Source organism: Pristis pectinata, chromosome 1, assembly GCF_009764475.1.
Source record: "Pristis pectinata isolate sPriPec2 chromosome 1, sPriPec2.1.pri, whole genome shotgun sequence".
Taxonomy (NCBI): Eukaryota; Metazoa; Chordata; class Chondrichthyes; order Rhinopristiformes; family Pristidae; genus Pristis; species Pristis pectinata.
This window is the reverse complement of record NC_067405.1, coordinates 101,936,882-101,954,699: the sequence shown is the minus strand read 5'-3', so window position 1 is coordinate 101,954,699 and position 17,818 is coordinate 101,936,882. Positions and strand designations below refer to the sequence as shown.

The 17,818-nt window shown below is 41.2% G+C and overlaps 1 long non-coding RNA gene across 1 annotated transcript; it reads left to right on the top strand.

Annotated features, from left to right (window-relative positions):
* Positions 1 to 623: 623 nt before the first annotated feature.
* LOC127577118 (uncharacterized) lies at positions 624 to 8,821 on the top strand. The gene is made up of 3 exons (XR_007957327.1): positions 624 to 650; positions 3,706 to 3,891; positions 8,618 to 8,821. It is a non-coding gene; the product is annotated as an uncharacterized LOC127577118 (long non-coding RNA).
* Positions 8,822 to 17,818: the final 8,997 nt, after the last annotated feature.

Here is a 17,818-nt window from a genome sequence, read left to right as displayed (position 1 = left end):
CAGCAAATGTGGGCAGCTTACATTGCCACAAAACTCAGGGCTGTTGTTGCCTCCCACATCAATGGCTACCTCTTCAATAACTCCATGTTTGAACCCTTTCATTCAGCTTTCCACTCTTACCCTAATACTGAGATGGAGCAGCCACCGTGAAGTCCCTCCTCATCCTTCTTCACCGGGCTGAAGCCTTTGATGTGGCTGGCTACACCCTCTTACTCTAGAGCCTCTCCTCCATTGCCCAACTTTGTCAGACTGCCTTTTTTTACTAATCCAGTTAGAGAAAGATGATCACTGCAATGGTTTCCCTTCTCATTCCTGCACCATAACCTCTGAATTCACCTGACGATCCATCCTTGGGCTCTGCCAATTTCTCACCCAAATGCTGTGTTTCAGTTTCATCAGCCAAAAGCGCATCAGGTTCTGCACACACTCTGCCAACACTCAGCTTCACTGCACTGCCAGCTCCCCTGACTCCTCTGCGACCTCAGATTTGTCACACCAATTGTCCTGTGTGCGATCCGTCACAATTTACTTTAAAGGCAAAATATAAGTACAAGTTGTTGTTGTTGCAGCTGCTGCACCCTTCAGTGGATTGCTGAGAGCAGTCATTTCACCAGTAGCTCAGCAATGACTGCCTGCACAAGATAATACAAGTGAGTGCTTGCTTCACTGGAGCCAGTCACAATGCCTCGTATGGGACAACCTACTGTGGCTTCATTATTTGTTTCTGACCAAGAAGTGCAAGGGTTTTTTCCCCCAAATGGTTTATGGCCTCTCTGCTCCATCATGGAGCTGCAGAGTTTTAATAAAGGCATGTGCGTTTTACAGCAATTGTCAATGAAACTGCTGCATTGACAGATCCTCTTGCATATTTTCATGGATCATTCGGTAAGCTGCATGCTTTATAACTTTCATCTTTAATATGGCTCAGCTGCAGCAAGAGGCCAGATAACATCTCCAAGGAGAGGTCACCAAAGTGTTGTAGGAACCAGAGGATCCATCTGCACAGGGACCTTTGCCATTTGGCACTGCCTCACGCGACACCATCAGTTCATCCTTCCAGCTTTCCCACACCCTCAAACAAATCCCTCTCCTCTGCACAGACACAGCAGGCTTGGTAATCTGATAGTCACAGCACTCCTTTCAAATATACATTCATTTCCAGGGGCAGAGCACAGAACTGAACTCGGTGCAAATTATTTGCCGTGAAATTACTCTGAAGATGTTGCTCTGTCAATGATTTGCAATGGTCTCCAAAGGTTGTCAGAGGCTTTCCTGACCCTTTCACCTCATTTTCTTCCTTCACCATCAGGAAGGTACTCTCATTAAAGGGAAACAATAAGACTTAAAAGAAGTCCTTTTTTGCTGGGTCAGAGTTCAATATTAAGTCTTCTGATGATGTTGTTGGATTGTAGCCTGAAGACACTGATGCTACTGGCCATTCCTGCTGCTCACAAACACCCCAAATCTGCAACAACGCTTTTCCTTCCACACCTGCAGGTGCTGGGTCCTGCCAGGGAGCAGCACTCTGCCAAGGGAGTGGTTGACCCATGTAAATGACTTCGACTGAAGCATACCACAGGGCTTAGGTTATTTTAGTCTGATCATACTTCAGATACGCAGAGCTACACAAAGGCTCTTAAGGGCTGAAGATATGTTGATTAAGTAACTAGAAACAGACAGTTAACTGATCAACAGTTTAGAATTACCACAGATTCATTTTTGACAAATTAATCTACTTATCAGAAGAAAATGCCTATTATCTCCATTAACCACAAATGTTTGATTGAAAAATGTTACATTATTATCGTCTTTATATGACATCAATTCATTTTAATCTGTCACAGTAATAATTTTCATCATTTTAGAAGCAGCCATTAGTGGGCTAGAGCCTCTTGACAATTTTAATGTACACTGGAATCTCAGTGAAAGAAGAGTAAGGTGAAAGAATACTGTCAGGAGCAGCACTGTTCACAGGCATGCATTTTAGTCTTAATGCAATCTGGATCTAGCCAATGTAAATACCTTATCCAATGCCACACTGGATTGACACCGAGAACATACTATATTCATCCCTAAAATAACCAGTGCTCATTATGCTTCAGTAAAAATAACTTGTATCAACCTTCTGGCACGTGTCTGAGTTAAGAATTGAAATGAAGATGTAGTATTCCCACAGCTGTCCCCATCAAAGTAATGTAACAATTTCAGGAAAATCTACCAGACACACTCACAACCAAATCTCTGACTCAGATACGGCTTTGGTTTGAAAAACAGACTCTTCTGCTGGTATTTTGATTGGCAGTAAATAAAAATGACTTTAAAAAGACCTCTGTGCAGCAAGAAAGACAGATACAGGCAAGGGTGTCAGATAATGAAGCAACATTGCATGCTGGTATACATCACCAACATGGAGTTAATTACATTTCGTGTTGCTTTTACTCAACTTATCTGCAGCTTAAAGCAAAGTTAACCTCACATCTTATTTCATTGCATAACTATTTGGAAGAATATGATATCCTTTCCATGTTGCAAGTGCTATCGGTCAACAAAGTTAGTGCATTTTCTTCAATTGGTTCTCCTATTCTTGGATGGCACTAGTAACTTGCAAGTTTCCCTACCTGGCCTCTTGTATTTCTTGGTACTTTTTCCTCTTCTTAATAGAATTATCTGTACACACAAGGGAAACTTTCCTTCATGTGCCTCAGAATACTCAATTATCCCACTCCATAATACAGCTGTTCAGTTACCTATTCACCATCTGGGCACAGAAGATGCGAGTTAGCATTGACAAGGCAACCTATCCCACTGACTTCAATCAGAAACTCAGCTTTTCACCTGATGAGCCCCGCCATTTACCAAATGCTTAGCTAACATGTAGCCTTGGTGTTCTGCCTGAGTGTGATCTATTTAGTTATCCACCTCCCCCCAGGAAAGGAGCTGAAATATGATTATCATTATTTTCAGGAACAAATTATGCTTCCATATTGAAATTTTTTTTCCTTTCCAGGCAGGAGTGAAGTATGTTTTCCTACTGGATTCCCTTCCTATATTACAGGTCCTCTGTGGGTTACAAATGCCTGACTTATGGACAGCCATACATATGAATGAGCTCCCATAAATACTATTAAATTCAAATGAGAACCAGTCTTGGAAAAAGAACCTATTTACATGTAACCTCCCCGCAGTAATCAGACACCCTTGTCTCTTATGAACACAGGCTGCCAGTTTCACCATGGGAGGCAACTTAAGAGAGTTGCCTTGGAAATTGACAATCTATTGTTTCTATTGACACTTGTGCAACAATACTCGATTAAACAATGTAACGTGCACTGATATTTCAAGTCCATCAAAACCAGCAATTGAGAGTGGGACATCCTGATTCTGTACCATTGTATTTTGGCAGGGGAAGTTAATATATAAATGTTCAATTGGCCAGCATCAACACCATTCATTTCAATACTGTGGAGGTAGGGCTACCGTATCGAATGATTTTGTGTTTTTTTTTCTGACTTAAGGACAAAATCAACTTCTGGATGTCTATAAAACGGAACCCATTAGTAACCCCGAGATGGCCAGTAGTAGACCAGAATTAACAGGTCAAGGACATTTAAAGAATATTGAGCATGCAGCATAAACACACACATTTATTAACCTATATTGATTTCCACCTTAATTTTCTCTTTTTCAATTCCTAACTTTCACCAGGTAACAATAAAGTGAACAGTTCATTGTGTGCAAAATCCAAATCTGCCCTTTTCACTCACAGTACAAATAACAGCCAGGTGCAAGTGAATCGCAGAATAATTCGCTTTGTGAAAAAGGCTCCTCAGTATCATCTCCACAGAAGGCATAATGTGAAGTACTGGTATGAAGAACCAAGGGTTGGCATGGGTAAGTGACATGCTATTACCATTTTTGTTCATTCTGAATATAGCAGTATTGGTGGCAAATTCCTTGGAATTATAGGGAGAATACAACATTACCTCAGTCATCATCTGAAACAAAATGAACATTACTGCTGACCTCATTCCTGTAAAGACATTTGTCCCCTTTCTTTGCCTCCTTCTGGCAACGAATGTTTGCACTTACTGCTCCACCTGACTGTTAGAATTAATTGCTTTGCGGCTCTTATCAATCATCAGAATGATGGGGTTAAAGGGGGAATTTACCTCGTTTCTCCAGATTAAATTTAAACCTAGAATATTGGGTTGAATATGCAGTTCGTAACTGTGTCTTTTTACAAGATATGTATATCGTTTACTGACAAGAATGAGTGAGAAAAGATAAAACCTTGGATTACTTACATGCCTGGTACAAATACAGTGAAGAACAAACATGCCCATTCACACACAAACTAAATGATCAAAAGCCTCAATTAATCATATTGCGAAACTAGAAAACTAAAAGTCAGAGGCTGGATTGTGGTGGGGTTGTAGGCAGGGCCAAGTCCACAGTGGATTTGTCTATTGCTTCCCAAGATAGGCAGGTGCAAATAGGGCCCAGGAACCTCCCTAATCTCCATCTATTATTGATGGACTCTGTCTCTTCTGAGGTCAACAGTGCTGCCAATTCTCAACATCTTCGGAGTTCTTCCACTTTTCCAAATGCCGGGTTGCCTCCTTTGAACAATTGGCTATTGTGAATTTATGGCAGGACAATGGTCGGCTCAACTTAAATTCCCAAAGGACCCCTCTGTGAAACGTTGTCAAAGATCACTGGGAGAAGAACCCAGTTCTTTGAGTTATGGATATAAATAGGAAATGCTGAAACTACTCATCAGCTCAGGCAGCATCTGTGGAGAGAGAAACAGGGACCTGAAACATTAACTCTGTTTGTCTCTCTCTCTCTGCAAAGGCTGCCTGACTTGCTGAGGGTTTCCAAAGTTTTTTGATTTTATTTCAGATTTCCAGCATCTGCATTTTTTTTTGATTTTCTTTTGAAACATGGCCTGTTTTTCACACTAGGATGATTAACATTGACATTTTATCTTTTGGACCACTTCGTTCGTTTTCCAAAGGAAATCACTGGTTGCCAACAACAGTTTTCTTTTCCATAAACTCTTGCCAGTTTTTGAGACGTTGCTTTAATTGGAGTTGTATCTCTGAATTACTAACGACATAGATTAGCAATGTGTTTTTCCTCAGGCAGTGATATTGAACTATCCCTCTAGAACAATTGCTCTTTCAACTCTACTCACTTCCTCCAGATAAAATGTGTTGCTAACTGAATCCAAGCAGGTTCTAGCTTTGCTGTTCTTTCTGCAAAAACACTCTTCGAGTCAGCCCATCCCTGACTTCCTCTTCTGTAACATTGCCAATTATGTTGATATTATCTTTTGTTTAATATTGAGTTGGAAAATTTCATCTACGATGCTTATAAGTTCCATCCATTTCTTGGCTTCATGTGATCCATCAATACTTTCTTCCTCTAATTATGAAATTTCTAAAGACATACATTTGAAACCCATTGTTTCACAAAACAAAACTTAAGCATGATTTTTCTTCCCCACAGGTTTCTTCCTTTCTTTATTTTTTTCACCTCTGTCACATATGCTTGATAAATCAATCAGCTGAATTAGACCTTCTGTAAAGTCTGTTTCCTTTAGCTGAGGAATGATCAAAAGAGCCTTTGAATGGGTCCATCCCAATTCTTTGCTTCAGCCCTGAACCTTTGACTTGTCTCCAGTGACCAGAAAAGAAAGGCGAGATAGAATCTGAGTGTAGACTGTCAAGAAAGATAAAAATAGATATAAGAGCTTTTATAGGAAGAGGGAAAAGACTAGCAAAGTCAAAAGTGGGCCCCTTATGGACAGAGGCAGGAGAATTTATAATGGGGAGTAAGGAAATGGCAGAGGAATTAAACAATTACTTTGTGCTTGTCTTCACAGAAGATGTGCAAACCACCGAATCAATCATCTGGTGAGAATGAGAGGCTGAAGAGGAAACTATTATACAATAGATAGTGTACTAGAGAAGGTGGTGAGGATGAAAGTTAACTTATTCCAAGGAATTGATCAGGTTGGCAGGCTGTGTGTACTGCAGGGATCAGTGCTTGGGTCCAGCTATACACAGTGTACATCAACAATTTGGTTGAGTGGATGAAATGTCAAATTTCCAAGTTTGCTGATGATACTAAACTAAGTGGGATTATGGAGGATATATGGAGGCTTTAAGGGATTTGGACAAACTGCATGAGTAGATGAGAACATGGCAGTTGGAATAAAATGTGAACAATGTGAGGTCATCCAATTTTTGGTTTTAGGAATGGCAGATTTGCGGATAGATTGTGTAGACTGGAACTGTGTTCATTAGAGTTTGGAAGAATGAAAGGAGGTCTCATTAGAACCTAGAGGATTGTTAAGGAGCTGAACAGGCTGGATGCAGGTTGGAAGTTTTCACTGGCTAAGGAGTCCAGGACTAGGGAGCACAGTTTCACAGTTCGAGAATAAGGAGTAGGCCATTTAGGACTAAGATGAGGGGGGATTTCTTTACTAAGTCTGCAGTGAACCTTTGGCATTCTCTACCCCAGAAGGATGTGGAAAGTTGATCATAATGTTCATTCAAAACAGAGATTGATAGAATTCTGGCACTTAGAGTGATATAGGGATAAGGCTGTGAAATGATGCTCGAGTGCAAAATCAGCCAATGCCCTTGATGAATGGCAGAGTAGCTCGAAGGGCCGGATGGCCTGATCCTGCTCCTAATTTTTATGCTCTATATTTCCACTGCTCCTCATTTTCCAGCTTACAAATTTGCCAGATTGTCCTCTTCCATTGTCACCCCCTACAATGGGATCAAAACACTGAATCCATTTTGGTCTCTCTGCTCTTTGGAGAGATTGTTTCAAGATTCACTGCTCTCAGTCACTTACAGGCACTCTCTCTGGCATTTTCCCATCTGACAAAGAGGTGCAATGTCTTCTCTCATTATCTCGTCTACTGGACAGGCCCTCAACCCCGCCGATGCAAGGCAACAATTTGTGTTCATCCTTTTATCTAACTCACAGTAATTGCTGCTCACAATCTGGTCTCTATGACATTAAACATAGATATAAATAGGAACTATATCTTACATAAATCCATAAATTTGATCCCAAGTTTACCACGTGAATTTTCCCTTATATTTCTACTCAAGTCCTCCTTTATCTGATCTCTTGAAGTGCTTCTTGTAAACCACAACACCAACTGGAGGGGAAAATAAGCTTCTAAATCTCTGTTTTGAATATTAGATTTGCTGACCAGACTTCAGCCATATCCTCCATGTTCTTTACAGTGCAGGGTACTGGAGACGTGGATGGGTTTGTAAGGGTCTTAGGGAAGGGCACACATGGCTTAACGTTTGAATGCTGAAAGTCTGTCATATGAGGCGAGTAGCAATGGAAGCACAGCACTCCACGTTAACTTCCTATTTCTACGTTTGAGCTTGTGCTTGCACTTTGCTAAAATTCTGCTATTTAATTTTAAATGTCACAGCTACATATTAATTTTTACAAATATTCCTCTCGTGTCAAGTGCTTCAGCATCCTTTTAATTAATCACATTTCCTCTATTTAGTTAACCTCTTAATTTCTATAATACTTCAGTTCACTGCTTGGAGGGTATCTATTTATCATTCCATAAAAATATAAGGAATAGGAGCAGGAGAAGGCCATAGAACCCCTTGAGCCAGCTTCAACATTCAGTATCTTCATGGCTCATCTGATTCTTGGTCTCAATTCCATTTTCCTGCTGTATCCTCACAACCGTTAATTCCCAAGGAGTCAAAAAAATCAATCTTTCCCAGCCTTGAGTATTCATAGAATCATCATCTAACGAGATCACTTCTTATTCCTCTAAATTCCAATGGGTACAGACGCACACTACTTAAACTTTTCTCATGAGACAAGTCCCAAGACACAAGAATCTATTCACTGTACTGCCCTCTAGTGTATCCTTCTTCAAAGAAACTGAAACTACACACAATGTGCCAGGTGCGGCCTCACCAAAGCCCAGCACAAATGTGTAGCAATATGTCCTTACTCTTGTACTCCACCCTCTTGCAATAAAGCCCATCATTTCACGTCCCACTTTCTTTGTTTCCTATATGATGACATCGATATGCAATTCCTCAGTGGTTTTCTCTCACTTTTCTGGTACAATTAATATGCTTGTTTCTTCTTACTTTTCATTTCTGGTGAAACATCAACCAAAACCATCCTTTTTTTCCACAAATGTTGATTGACTGTCTCTATATTTCTAGTGATTATTGTTATGATTCAATTTTTAGGACTTTGCTTTTTATTCCAAATGATATAAACACTCAATTGATCATAATTCTTAAACTACTGGCTACATAATAAAAAATTGTTAACTTCAATTTGTTCATTGCTCATCAGAGCAAATGTTATTCCTTGTCAATACACTGAATGCTTGAAAGGAACACCAGGACAGGAAGCTCAAGAAGTTTTATCAGCTTTTAGATTGAACTGCTGTAAAGCACAAATATCCATAAACCTAGACTCATTTATAATTTATGATCAAATTCTCCATTGTTAGAAAATGCTTTGAAATGGTAACATAAATTTTACTCTTTACTGCGGCACTTTTAAAAGCAAAACCTCTGTTCTTTGTATGAAACAGGGAAAAAGCCGCAGACAATGGGGACATATGGATCTTTCCTGGGATTGTGTGACTCCTTACGGAAATGAAACCGTTTCTCAATAAGAAAATACGGCAGCAAGAAAGACCAGAATCATGGCAAGTTTATGTGGGACGATTATTAATAGCGACACACAATTCTTACTCCATGTATAGTTTCAACCATGCTGGAAAATTATTAATGTGAAAGAATAATTTAATGTGTACAAGTGAAAATTCATTTAGACTGGCAGGAAATGATATTTAAAGAAATGCAATACTGATCTACTTATATAAGACCACCCTGTTACAATGTCAGGGCCATGTACATTATAGATGTGAATCCAGACCTATGATGGCTAACATCTAAAAGGATAAGGGCAGTATGCAAATAGAAACACTCCCACCTCAAAGTTTCCTTCCAAATTCCACACTGTCCTGACTTGTTCCTCCATTGTTTCTGGTTCAGAATCTGAGATCTCCCTTTTGAATTGACAGGAAGCTTTTGATGAGAAGACACTTTCATTGGACATTGATGAAGAATACCAAATTAATTACATGTACATGCATCATTAACTATTGTTCAAGAATAGCTAGAATTTGGCAATAACTGTCTTGCCAGCAATGTCATAACACATTGAGTAATAAAAAGTCCCACTGTTTACAAGTCACTAGAAAGAATTGTGAGGTTAATATTTTGATTTTAAGATGCAGGATGTTGAATTCAAGAAACCCATGGTAGTTATCGTGTTACGGACTCAGTGAATGTCCCTTTAAGATGGAGTTAGGTGTGTGTGTGTGTGTGTGTGTGTGTGTGTGTGTGTGTGTGTGTGTGTGTGTGTGTGTGTGTGTGTGTGTGTGTGTGTGTGTGTGTGTGTGTGTGGCGTGCTTACGTCAACAGAAGATAACGGACGTAATGACGTTGTTGAAGAAGTCAGTCGAAGTCGAAAAGAGAGAGAGAGAGGAAAGGGAGAGAGACACTAGCCTGCTGGTTTTCTCTATCGATGGATGAGAAACAATAACTGTGTCTGCCATTGAAATCCATGTATGGAAATTGGAAGTAATCCAGTGGCGTTCACTTTGTTGCTGACCTGTAGAAGGAAACAGGTATTTGTGTGGATGACCACGATTCGGATGCTTTTCGGGGTGAGGAAAGTCACTACCGAGTAAACACTGAAGTGTCGTTTGGGTTCCATCGTGGAACATTTGGATTTCGTGATTACTCTCCCTATGTTCTCTATATCTACGTCTTATCTTCAGTCAATGGTGGTTGTTGAAGAAGCCTTTGCTCACGTTTCACCTTATGGCTTGCGGAACTGAACTTTAAGAACCATTCCTGGACTTGGAGTTTGGGACTTTGCCACACACACACGAAGAGTTTAGTTTTTGGGGTTAATGTTCAAGGTTTACCATTTTTAATTCTAACATACTAACATTTTTACTTCTATTTTTCGTATTATTATAAGTAGTGCTTAATAAAATAGTTTTTAACACTGAATCATGACTCAGTGTGTTTCTTTTGTTGCTGGTTCATAACAAAGTTGGGGGCTCGTCCGGGATAGTTCCCAAGGTTAACGAGATTCGTCCGGGATCCAACCCAAAGATTAACGAGTGTCGTCTGGGATTGTTCCCCAGATTGACGAGATTCATTCGGGATTCAATCCAAAGATTGTTGAGGGAGGTTTGATAAATTCTTTTTTAATTGGCTTGTGTGTGTGGAAGCCAGCAACAATGGATACATTTTTGAAAAACCCCACTCCTGGAGGATTGCAGGGGATGACGAAGCCTGATTTGGTGAAAATTGCTGCAGAGCTACATCTTGAGGCAGTAATGCGATTTATGAGAAAGGCAGATATTCAGAGACTGATAGCTGGCCATTATGTGGAAAAGAAGGTGTTTGAGGAGGAGGTGTTAAAACAGTTTCCTGGCAGTGAACCAGTAACTTCTGAGGCACAGGTGCAGCTGGCAAAGATAGAGGCTGAACGAGAGCTAACTCAATTGAGGTTTGAGGCTGAGGCAGAGGAAAGGAAGGCCCAGATGGAATTGAGGAGGATGGAGCTGGATAGGGAAGAGAAGGAAAAACAGAGGCAGCATGAGTTAAAAATGAAGCGAAAGAGTTTGGAATCTGATTCTGATGATGGTTTTTTAGCCAGCAGGGAGGTTCGATTAGTCCCTCCTTTTGAGGAAGATCAGGTTGATCAGTACTTCCAACATTTTGAAAAGGTTGCTGTGAGTTCAAACTGGCGAAAGGAAGGATGGGCTCTTATGTTACAGAGTGTAATTAAAGGTAAAACTCAAAAAGCTTATTCTGCTTTGTCTGTTGAGGATGCAGCTGATTATCCCAAGGTAAAACAAGCTGTGTTAAAAGCCTATGAATTGGTACCTGAAGCTTATAGACAAAAATTTAGAGATTTGAAGAAATCTGCAGATCAAACTTATATGGAATTTGCCAATGGAAAGAGAATATGTTTTGAAAGATGGTGCATGGCTAAAAATGTAGTTGGGGATTATGATAAATTGAAAGAATTGATGTTAGTAGAAGACTTTAAAAGATGTGTTCCAGCTGAATTAACAACATATTTAAATGAAAAGGGAGTGGAAACTTTACAAGAAACTGCTAGGTTGGCAGATGATTATGTTTTAACCCATAAATCCAAATGGGGACACCCTAAAACCTTTCAAAAGAGTTATAAGGACAATCCAGGTAAACTGGAGATTAAATGGGGAGGTAATCAAAAAGGGAAGGATGAAAAGAAGCCAGTGCTGGAGAAACCTGTTGAGCATACTTGTTATTACTCTAAGAAACCTGGCCATGTGATAGCTAACTGTGGCCTTTTGAAGAAAAGGAAGGAAGTCGTGCCCAATGCTTGCTTTCAGGCAATTAAAAATCAAGAAGGTTTAGGAGATGCTGTTAAAGATCAGTCCTTGCAAGAGGTAAAAGCTGAAAAGTTGGAGGAGGTGAGAAAGAAATTCCGTTCTTATGTATCAGAGGGTTTTGTTTCACTGAATGATGGGTCACCCCAGGTGCCAGTGAAAATCCTTAGAGATACTGGGGCTTGTCAATCTGTCTTGCTGGTCAGTGTTTTAAATTTTGGTGAAGAAACTGACACTGGTGAGGTAAATCTAGTGTGAGGCGTTACAGGTGACACCATGTCTGTCCCTTTGCACAAGGTGATTTTAAAGTCAAAGTTCGTAGAAGGACCTGTCGAGATAGGGATACGACCTAGTTTACCAGTGGAAGGAGTTTCTTTGTTATTGGGCAATGACCTTGCGGATGGAGAAATTGTCCCTGTGGTACGGTTAACGACGAAAACAAGGATTGATGAGTCTGAGAATGAGCCAGAAGTTTACCCATCATATGCGGTGACTCGATCTAGAGCTAAAGAATTGGCCAAGGTCGACAGTCCTGTGCAGCCTGAAGTTGTGCCCTGTGACAGTCCTAAACAGGAAGAAAATTATGATGCCTTGTCTGAGACTTTTCTGTTTTCACTGGAGGATAAACATCCTTATAGTGAGCCTGAATTTAAAGATCTGTCTTTGTCGAGGAAGGAATTTATGGTGGAACAGACAAAGGACCCTGAGCTTACAGAATTGAAAGAGAAAGCACTCTCATGTGAGGAGATTGAAAAAGTGCCAATTGGATATTATGTCAAAAATGGAGTGTTAATGAGGAAATGGAGACCTCCTCATGTTCCAGTTAATGAGGAATGGGAAGTTATTCATCAGGTTGTGGTTCCAAAAGTTTATAGGAATGAGATTTTAAACCTGGCCCATAGTATGCCTTTGGGTGGTCATTTTTGTGTGAATAGAACTGTAGGGAAGATCTTGAAAAAATTCTATTGGCCTGGTTTGAGAAAAGATGTGGTGATGTTTTGTCGAACCTGTCACACATGTCAGATGGTAGGTAAACCAAATCAAAAAACCCCCTGTGGCTCCGTTGAAGCCAATTCCTGCTTTTGGTGAACCCTTTTCGAAGGTGATTGTGGACTGTGTTGGCCCATTACCAAAGTCTAAGACTGGAAATCAGTATTTGTTAACCATCACGTGTGCCACTTCTAGATTTCCAGAGGCAATACCCCTTAGAAATATTAAGGCCAAGACGGTGTCAAAAGCTCTTTTAAAATTTTTTTACCTTGTTTGGTTTGCCAAAAGAAATCCAATCTGATCAAGGCAGTAATTTTATGCCTAATTTTTTTCAACAACTAGTCTATGAGCTGGGAGCAAAGCAGATTGTATCATCTGCATATCACCCAGAATCTCAGGGAGCTCTGGAGAGATTTCATTCTACTCTCAAAAATATGCTGAAGACTTATTGCTTTGAAAACACAAAGGATTGGGACGAGGGCGTTCATTTACTTTTGTTTGCCATTAGAGAATCAATCCAGGAGTCATTAGGACTTAGTCCGTTTGAGCTTGTATTTGGACATAGGGTGAGAGGACCTTTGGAATTGTTAAGAGAACAATGGGTTAATGAGGAAGTGCATTTGATTTTGTTGGACTATGTCCAAAAATTTAAAACTCGGTTGGAGAGAGTCTGCCAGCTAGTGAGAAAGAATTTGAAAACCAGCCAGATAAGAATGAAGACATGTTTTGACAGATGTGCTCGGCCTAGGACATTTGCAGTGGGACAAAAGGTGTTAGTATTTTTCCCTAGCCAAAATAATCCATTGCAATCTCGTTTTTCTGGACCCTATGTTATTGAATCTCGAGTGACTGATTTGACATATATAATCAAAACACCAGACAGACGCAAGAAAACACAACTCTGTCATGTAAACATGTTGAAGCCTTATTATGAGAGAGATTCAGTTGTGGCCATGGTGGATGATATGAAGGTTGTTTCTAGAATGCCTGATGTTGATATTGAGGAAGACCAATTTAGACCAAATATTGTTCCATCGAAACTAAAAAACCAAAATATCCTGGAGAACCTTGAAACGAAGTTGAACCATTTACAAATTTCGCAAAAACAACAGATGAGAGAATTAATTTTAAAATTTAAAAATCTGTTCCCAGATGTTCCAAACAGAACGTCGATACTTACCCATAATGTTGATGTTGGGGATGCAAAACCAATCAAACAACACCCATATTGAATGAATGTGGAAAAAAGTAAACTTGTTGATCAGGAGATAAAATACATGTTGGAAAATGATATTATTAGATATTCTACTTCAAACTGGAGTTCACCCTGTGTTATTGTACCTAAACTTGATGGAACTGTTAGATTTTGCACAGATTACAGGAAAATGAATGCTGTAACGAAGTCAGATGCTTACCCTATTCCTAGGGTGGATGATTGCATAGACAGAGTGGGAAAGGCAAAATTTCTTACAAAGATCGACGTATTAAAAGGGTATTGGTGTGTTCCATTAACAGATAGAAGAAGGGAGATTTCTGCCTTTGTAACCCCTTCTGGATTGTATGACCAGAGAGCGGAGAGTACTGGAAATTAACGAGGAGTGAGTTTTTTTTTTCTTTCCAGCGTTCAGGATAGCGGCGAGTGACTGCGCAGGCGCGTGACGTCACTCGGAAGCGCGTGGGCGATTTAAAAGTCAGAGGTTTACCTTCAGCTTTCTTTCCAGCGACCAGAGAGCGAAGAGTGCCAGAAATTAACGAGGAGCAAGTTTTTTTTTCTTTCCAGCGTTCGGGATAGCAGCGAGTGACTGCACAGGCGCGTGGCATCACTCGGAAGCGCGCGGGCAATTTAAAAAGCAGACCACCATATCCAGCGGGCAGCGTTGGAGCTGGCAGCGGAGTGAGAGGCAGCAGAGTGGGTTGGGCTTTGGCTCAACGGGCTTTGGCGAGAGCAGGAAAGAGGCGAGACTAATAGAGAGGGGGTAAGTTATTAGTTTATTTGTTGAACTCAGTGGTATTCAGCAGTATGCATCTGGGGTTGGTCTTATGTTTGGAGTGTCAGATGTGGGGACCCTGGGAGACTGCCAGACTCCCCGATAACTACATCTGCGCAAAGTGCACCGAGATGCGGCTCCTCAAGGAACGGATTGAGAGTCTGGAGCAGCAGCTCGATGACCTTCGGTTGGTTAGGGAGAGCGAGCAGGAAGTAGACAGGAGTTATAAAGAGTTTGTAGATAGCACCTCTGTGGCGGTCCCCCTCAAAAACCGATATCTCATTTTAGATTTGGTTGGAGAGGATGACCTGATAGAGGAAGACCTCAGCAACCGGGACCTTGGCACCATGCCTGGTGCTGTGGTCCAGCGGAGGAAGTGAAATGCAGTGGTTATTGGGGATTCCATAGTAAGGGGTACGGATAGCAGATTCTGCGATACCGACAATGAGTCTCGGATGGTGTGTTGCCTCCCTGGTGCCAGGGTACGGGATATCACGGACCGGGTCCAGAATATTCTGAGGGGAGAGGGTGAGCAGCCAGAAGTCTTGGTACATGTAGGTACCAATGACATCGGTAGAAAAAGAAAAGAGGTCCTGAAGGAGGAATACAAGGCGTTAGGGAGAAGATTGAGAAGTAGGACCTCAAGGGTAGTAACCTCAGGATTACTACCTGTACCACGTGTCAATGATATGAAGAATAGAAAGCTCTGGCAGATGAATGCGTGGCTGAGTGACTGGTGCAGGGGGCAGGGCTTCAGATTTTTGGATAATTGGGACCTTTTTTGGGGGAGGCATGACCTATTCGCTAAGGATGGGTTGCACCTAAACTCCAAAGGGTCCAATATCCTGGCAGGAATGTTTAATTTAGCTGTAGGGGAGGGTTTAAACTGATCTGGCAGGGGGATGGAAACCAGGATGTTAGGTTACAAGATGCTAAGGTAAGGGAGGAAGTTTATAGAAACAAGTCCAATGAGGATGGCAAGAAGGACAGGCAGGTGAGAAGTCAGGATAATTTGCTGAATAATAGAAGTACAACAAATCAGGATGTTAGGATACAGAAGGTTAGGATAGAGGATGAGGTATATAGGAACATGTCTAAGATAGTGTGTAGTGAGGATGGTAAGAAGGACAGGCAGGTGAAAATTCAGGATAATCTGCTGAACAATAGAAGTACAACAAAATCAATAGCAGATACCAGACTAAAGGTACTATATTTAAATGCACGTAGCATTAGGAATAAAGTAGATGACCTAGTGGCACAACTACAGGTTAATAAATACGACATTGTGGCAATCACCGAGTCATGGCTTCATGATGGATGTGATTGGGAACTGAATGTCCAGGGGTGCACAGTGTATAGGAAGGATAGGCGGGTAGGCAGAGGGGGAGGTGTGGCCATGATGGTTAGTAGTGATATAAAATCAATAGAAAGGAAGGACATTGGGTCAGAGGAGGTGGAATCCTTATGGGTGGAGCTAAGAAATAGCAAGGGTAAAAGGACAATAGTAGCAGTCATATATAGGCCCCCTAATAGCAGTCAGGAAGTGGACGATAAGTTGCAGTTTGAGATAGAAAAAGTGTGCCAGAGTGACAATGTGAAGATAATTATGGGGGATTTTAACATGAAGGTGGACTGGGAAATCCAGCAAGGCGGTAGAACTCAGGAGAGTGAGTTTGTGGAATGTCTAAGGGACGTTTTTCTGGAGCAACTTGTTGAAGAGCCCACCAGGGGATCGGCTGTTTTGGATTGGGTGCTGTGTAATGAACCGGAGGTGATTAGGGAACTAAAGGTAAAGGAACCACTGGGAACCAGTGATCACAATATGATTGAGTTCAGTTTCAAGTTTGAGAAGGAGAAGCTGATAACTGGTGTATTGATATTTCAGTGGAACAAAGGAAATTACAATGGTATGAGAGAGGAGTTGGCCCTAATTGATTGGAAGAGTAAGCTGGCTGGAGGGACGGCAGAGGAGAAATGGAAGGAATTTCTACAGGAAATAAGGAAAATGCAGGATAGATATATTCCAAGAAAAAAGGTTTTGAATGGAAAAAAGGCACAAATGTGGATAACCAGAGAGGTGAAGGCTAAAATAAAAGCAAAAGGGGCGGCGTACAAAGAAGCAAAAATTAGTGGGAAAACAGAAGCTTTTAAAAACCTGCAGAGAGAAACTAAGAAGGTCATTAGGAAAGAAAAGATGAATTATGAAAGGAAGTTGGCGGATAACATTCGAGAGGATACTAAGAGTTTTTTTAAATACATAAGGAGTAAAAGAGAGACACGGGTTGATATAGGACCAATTGATAACGGTGCAGGAGATATTATAATGGATGATAGAGAGATGGCAGAGGAATTGAATGAATATTTTGCATCAGTCTTCACTGTGGAGGACATCAGCAATGTGCCGGTTAGTCAGGAGTCTCATGAAATGGAACTGAGTTCAGTTAAGATTACTAGGGAGAAGGTGCTAGGAAAACTAAATGGGCTAAAAACTGATAAGTCTCCCGGACCGGATGAGGTGCATCCCCGGGTTCTGAAGGAGGTGGCTTTAGAGATAGTGGAGGCATTGGTGATAATTTTCCAGGAATCGATAGATTCCGGCATGGTTCCGAAGGACTGGAGGGTCGCAAATGTAGTTCTGCTGTATAAGAAAGGAGGGAGGCAGCATAAAGGAAATTACAGACCTATTAGTCTGACGTCAGTGGTGGGAACGTTATTGGAATCTATCCTCAAGGATGGGGTTACGGAATACCTAGGGGCGCCAGGCAAGATAGGTCCTAGCCAACATGGTTTTGTGAAGGGAAGATCCTGCCTGACCAGCCTATTGGAGTTTTTTGAAGATATCACAGGTAAGGTGGATAAGGGAGAGGTGGTAGATGTTGTGTATTTAGACTTTCAAAAGGCCTTCGATAAGGTGCCTCACAAGAGACTGATTAGTAAGATGAGAGGTCATGGAATTACTGGTAGGATAGCAGAATGGGTGGAGCATTGGCTGGTTGGCAGGAAGCAGAGAGTGGAAAGAAAAGGATCTAGTTCTGGTTGGCTACCAGTTACTAGTGGTGTGCCGCAGGGGTCGGTGTTGGGGCTGCTCCTTTTTGCCTTGTACATTAACGATTTGGATGATGGAATAAATGGTTTCGTGGCTAAGTTTGCGGATGACACCAAGATAGGTGGAGGAGTAGGGAGTATTGAGGAGATAGGAAGGTTGCAGAGAGACCTAGACAGTTTAGGAGAATGGGCAAGGAAATGGCAGATGAGATTCAATGTTGAGAAATGTGCAGTTGTACACTTTGGAAGCAGAAATAAGCGGGCAGATTATTTTCTAGAAGGAGAGAAAATTCAAAGCACGGAAGTA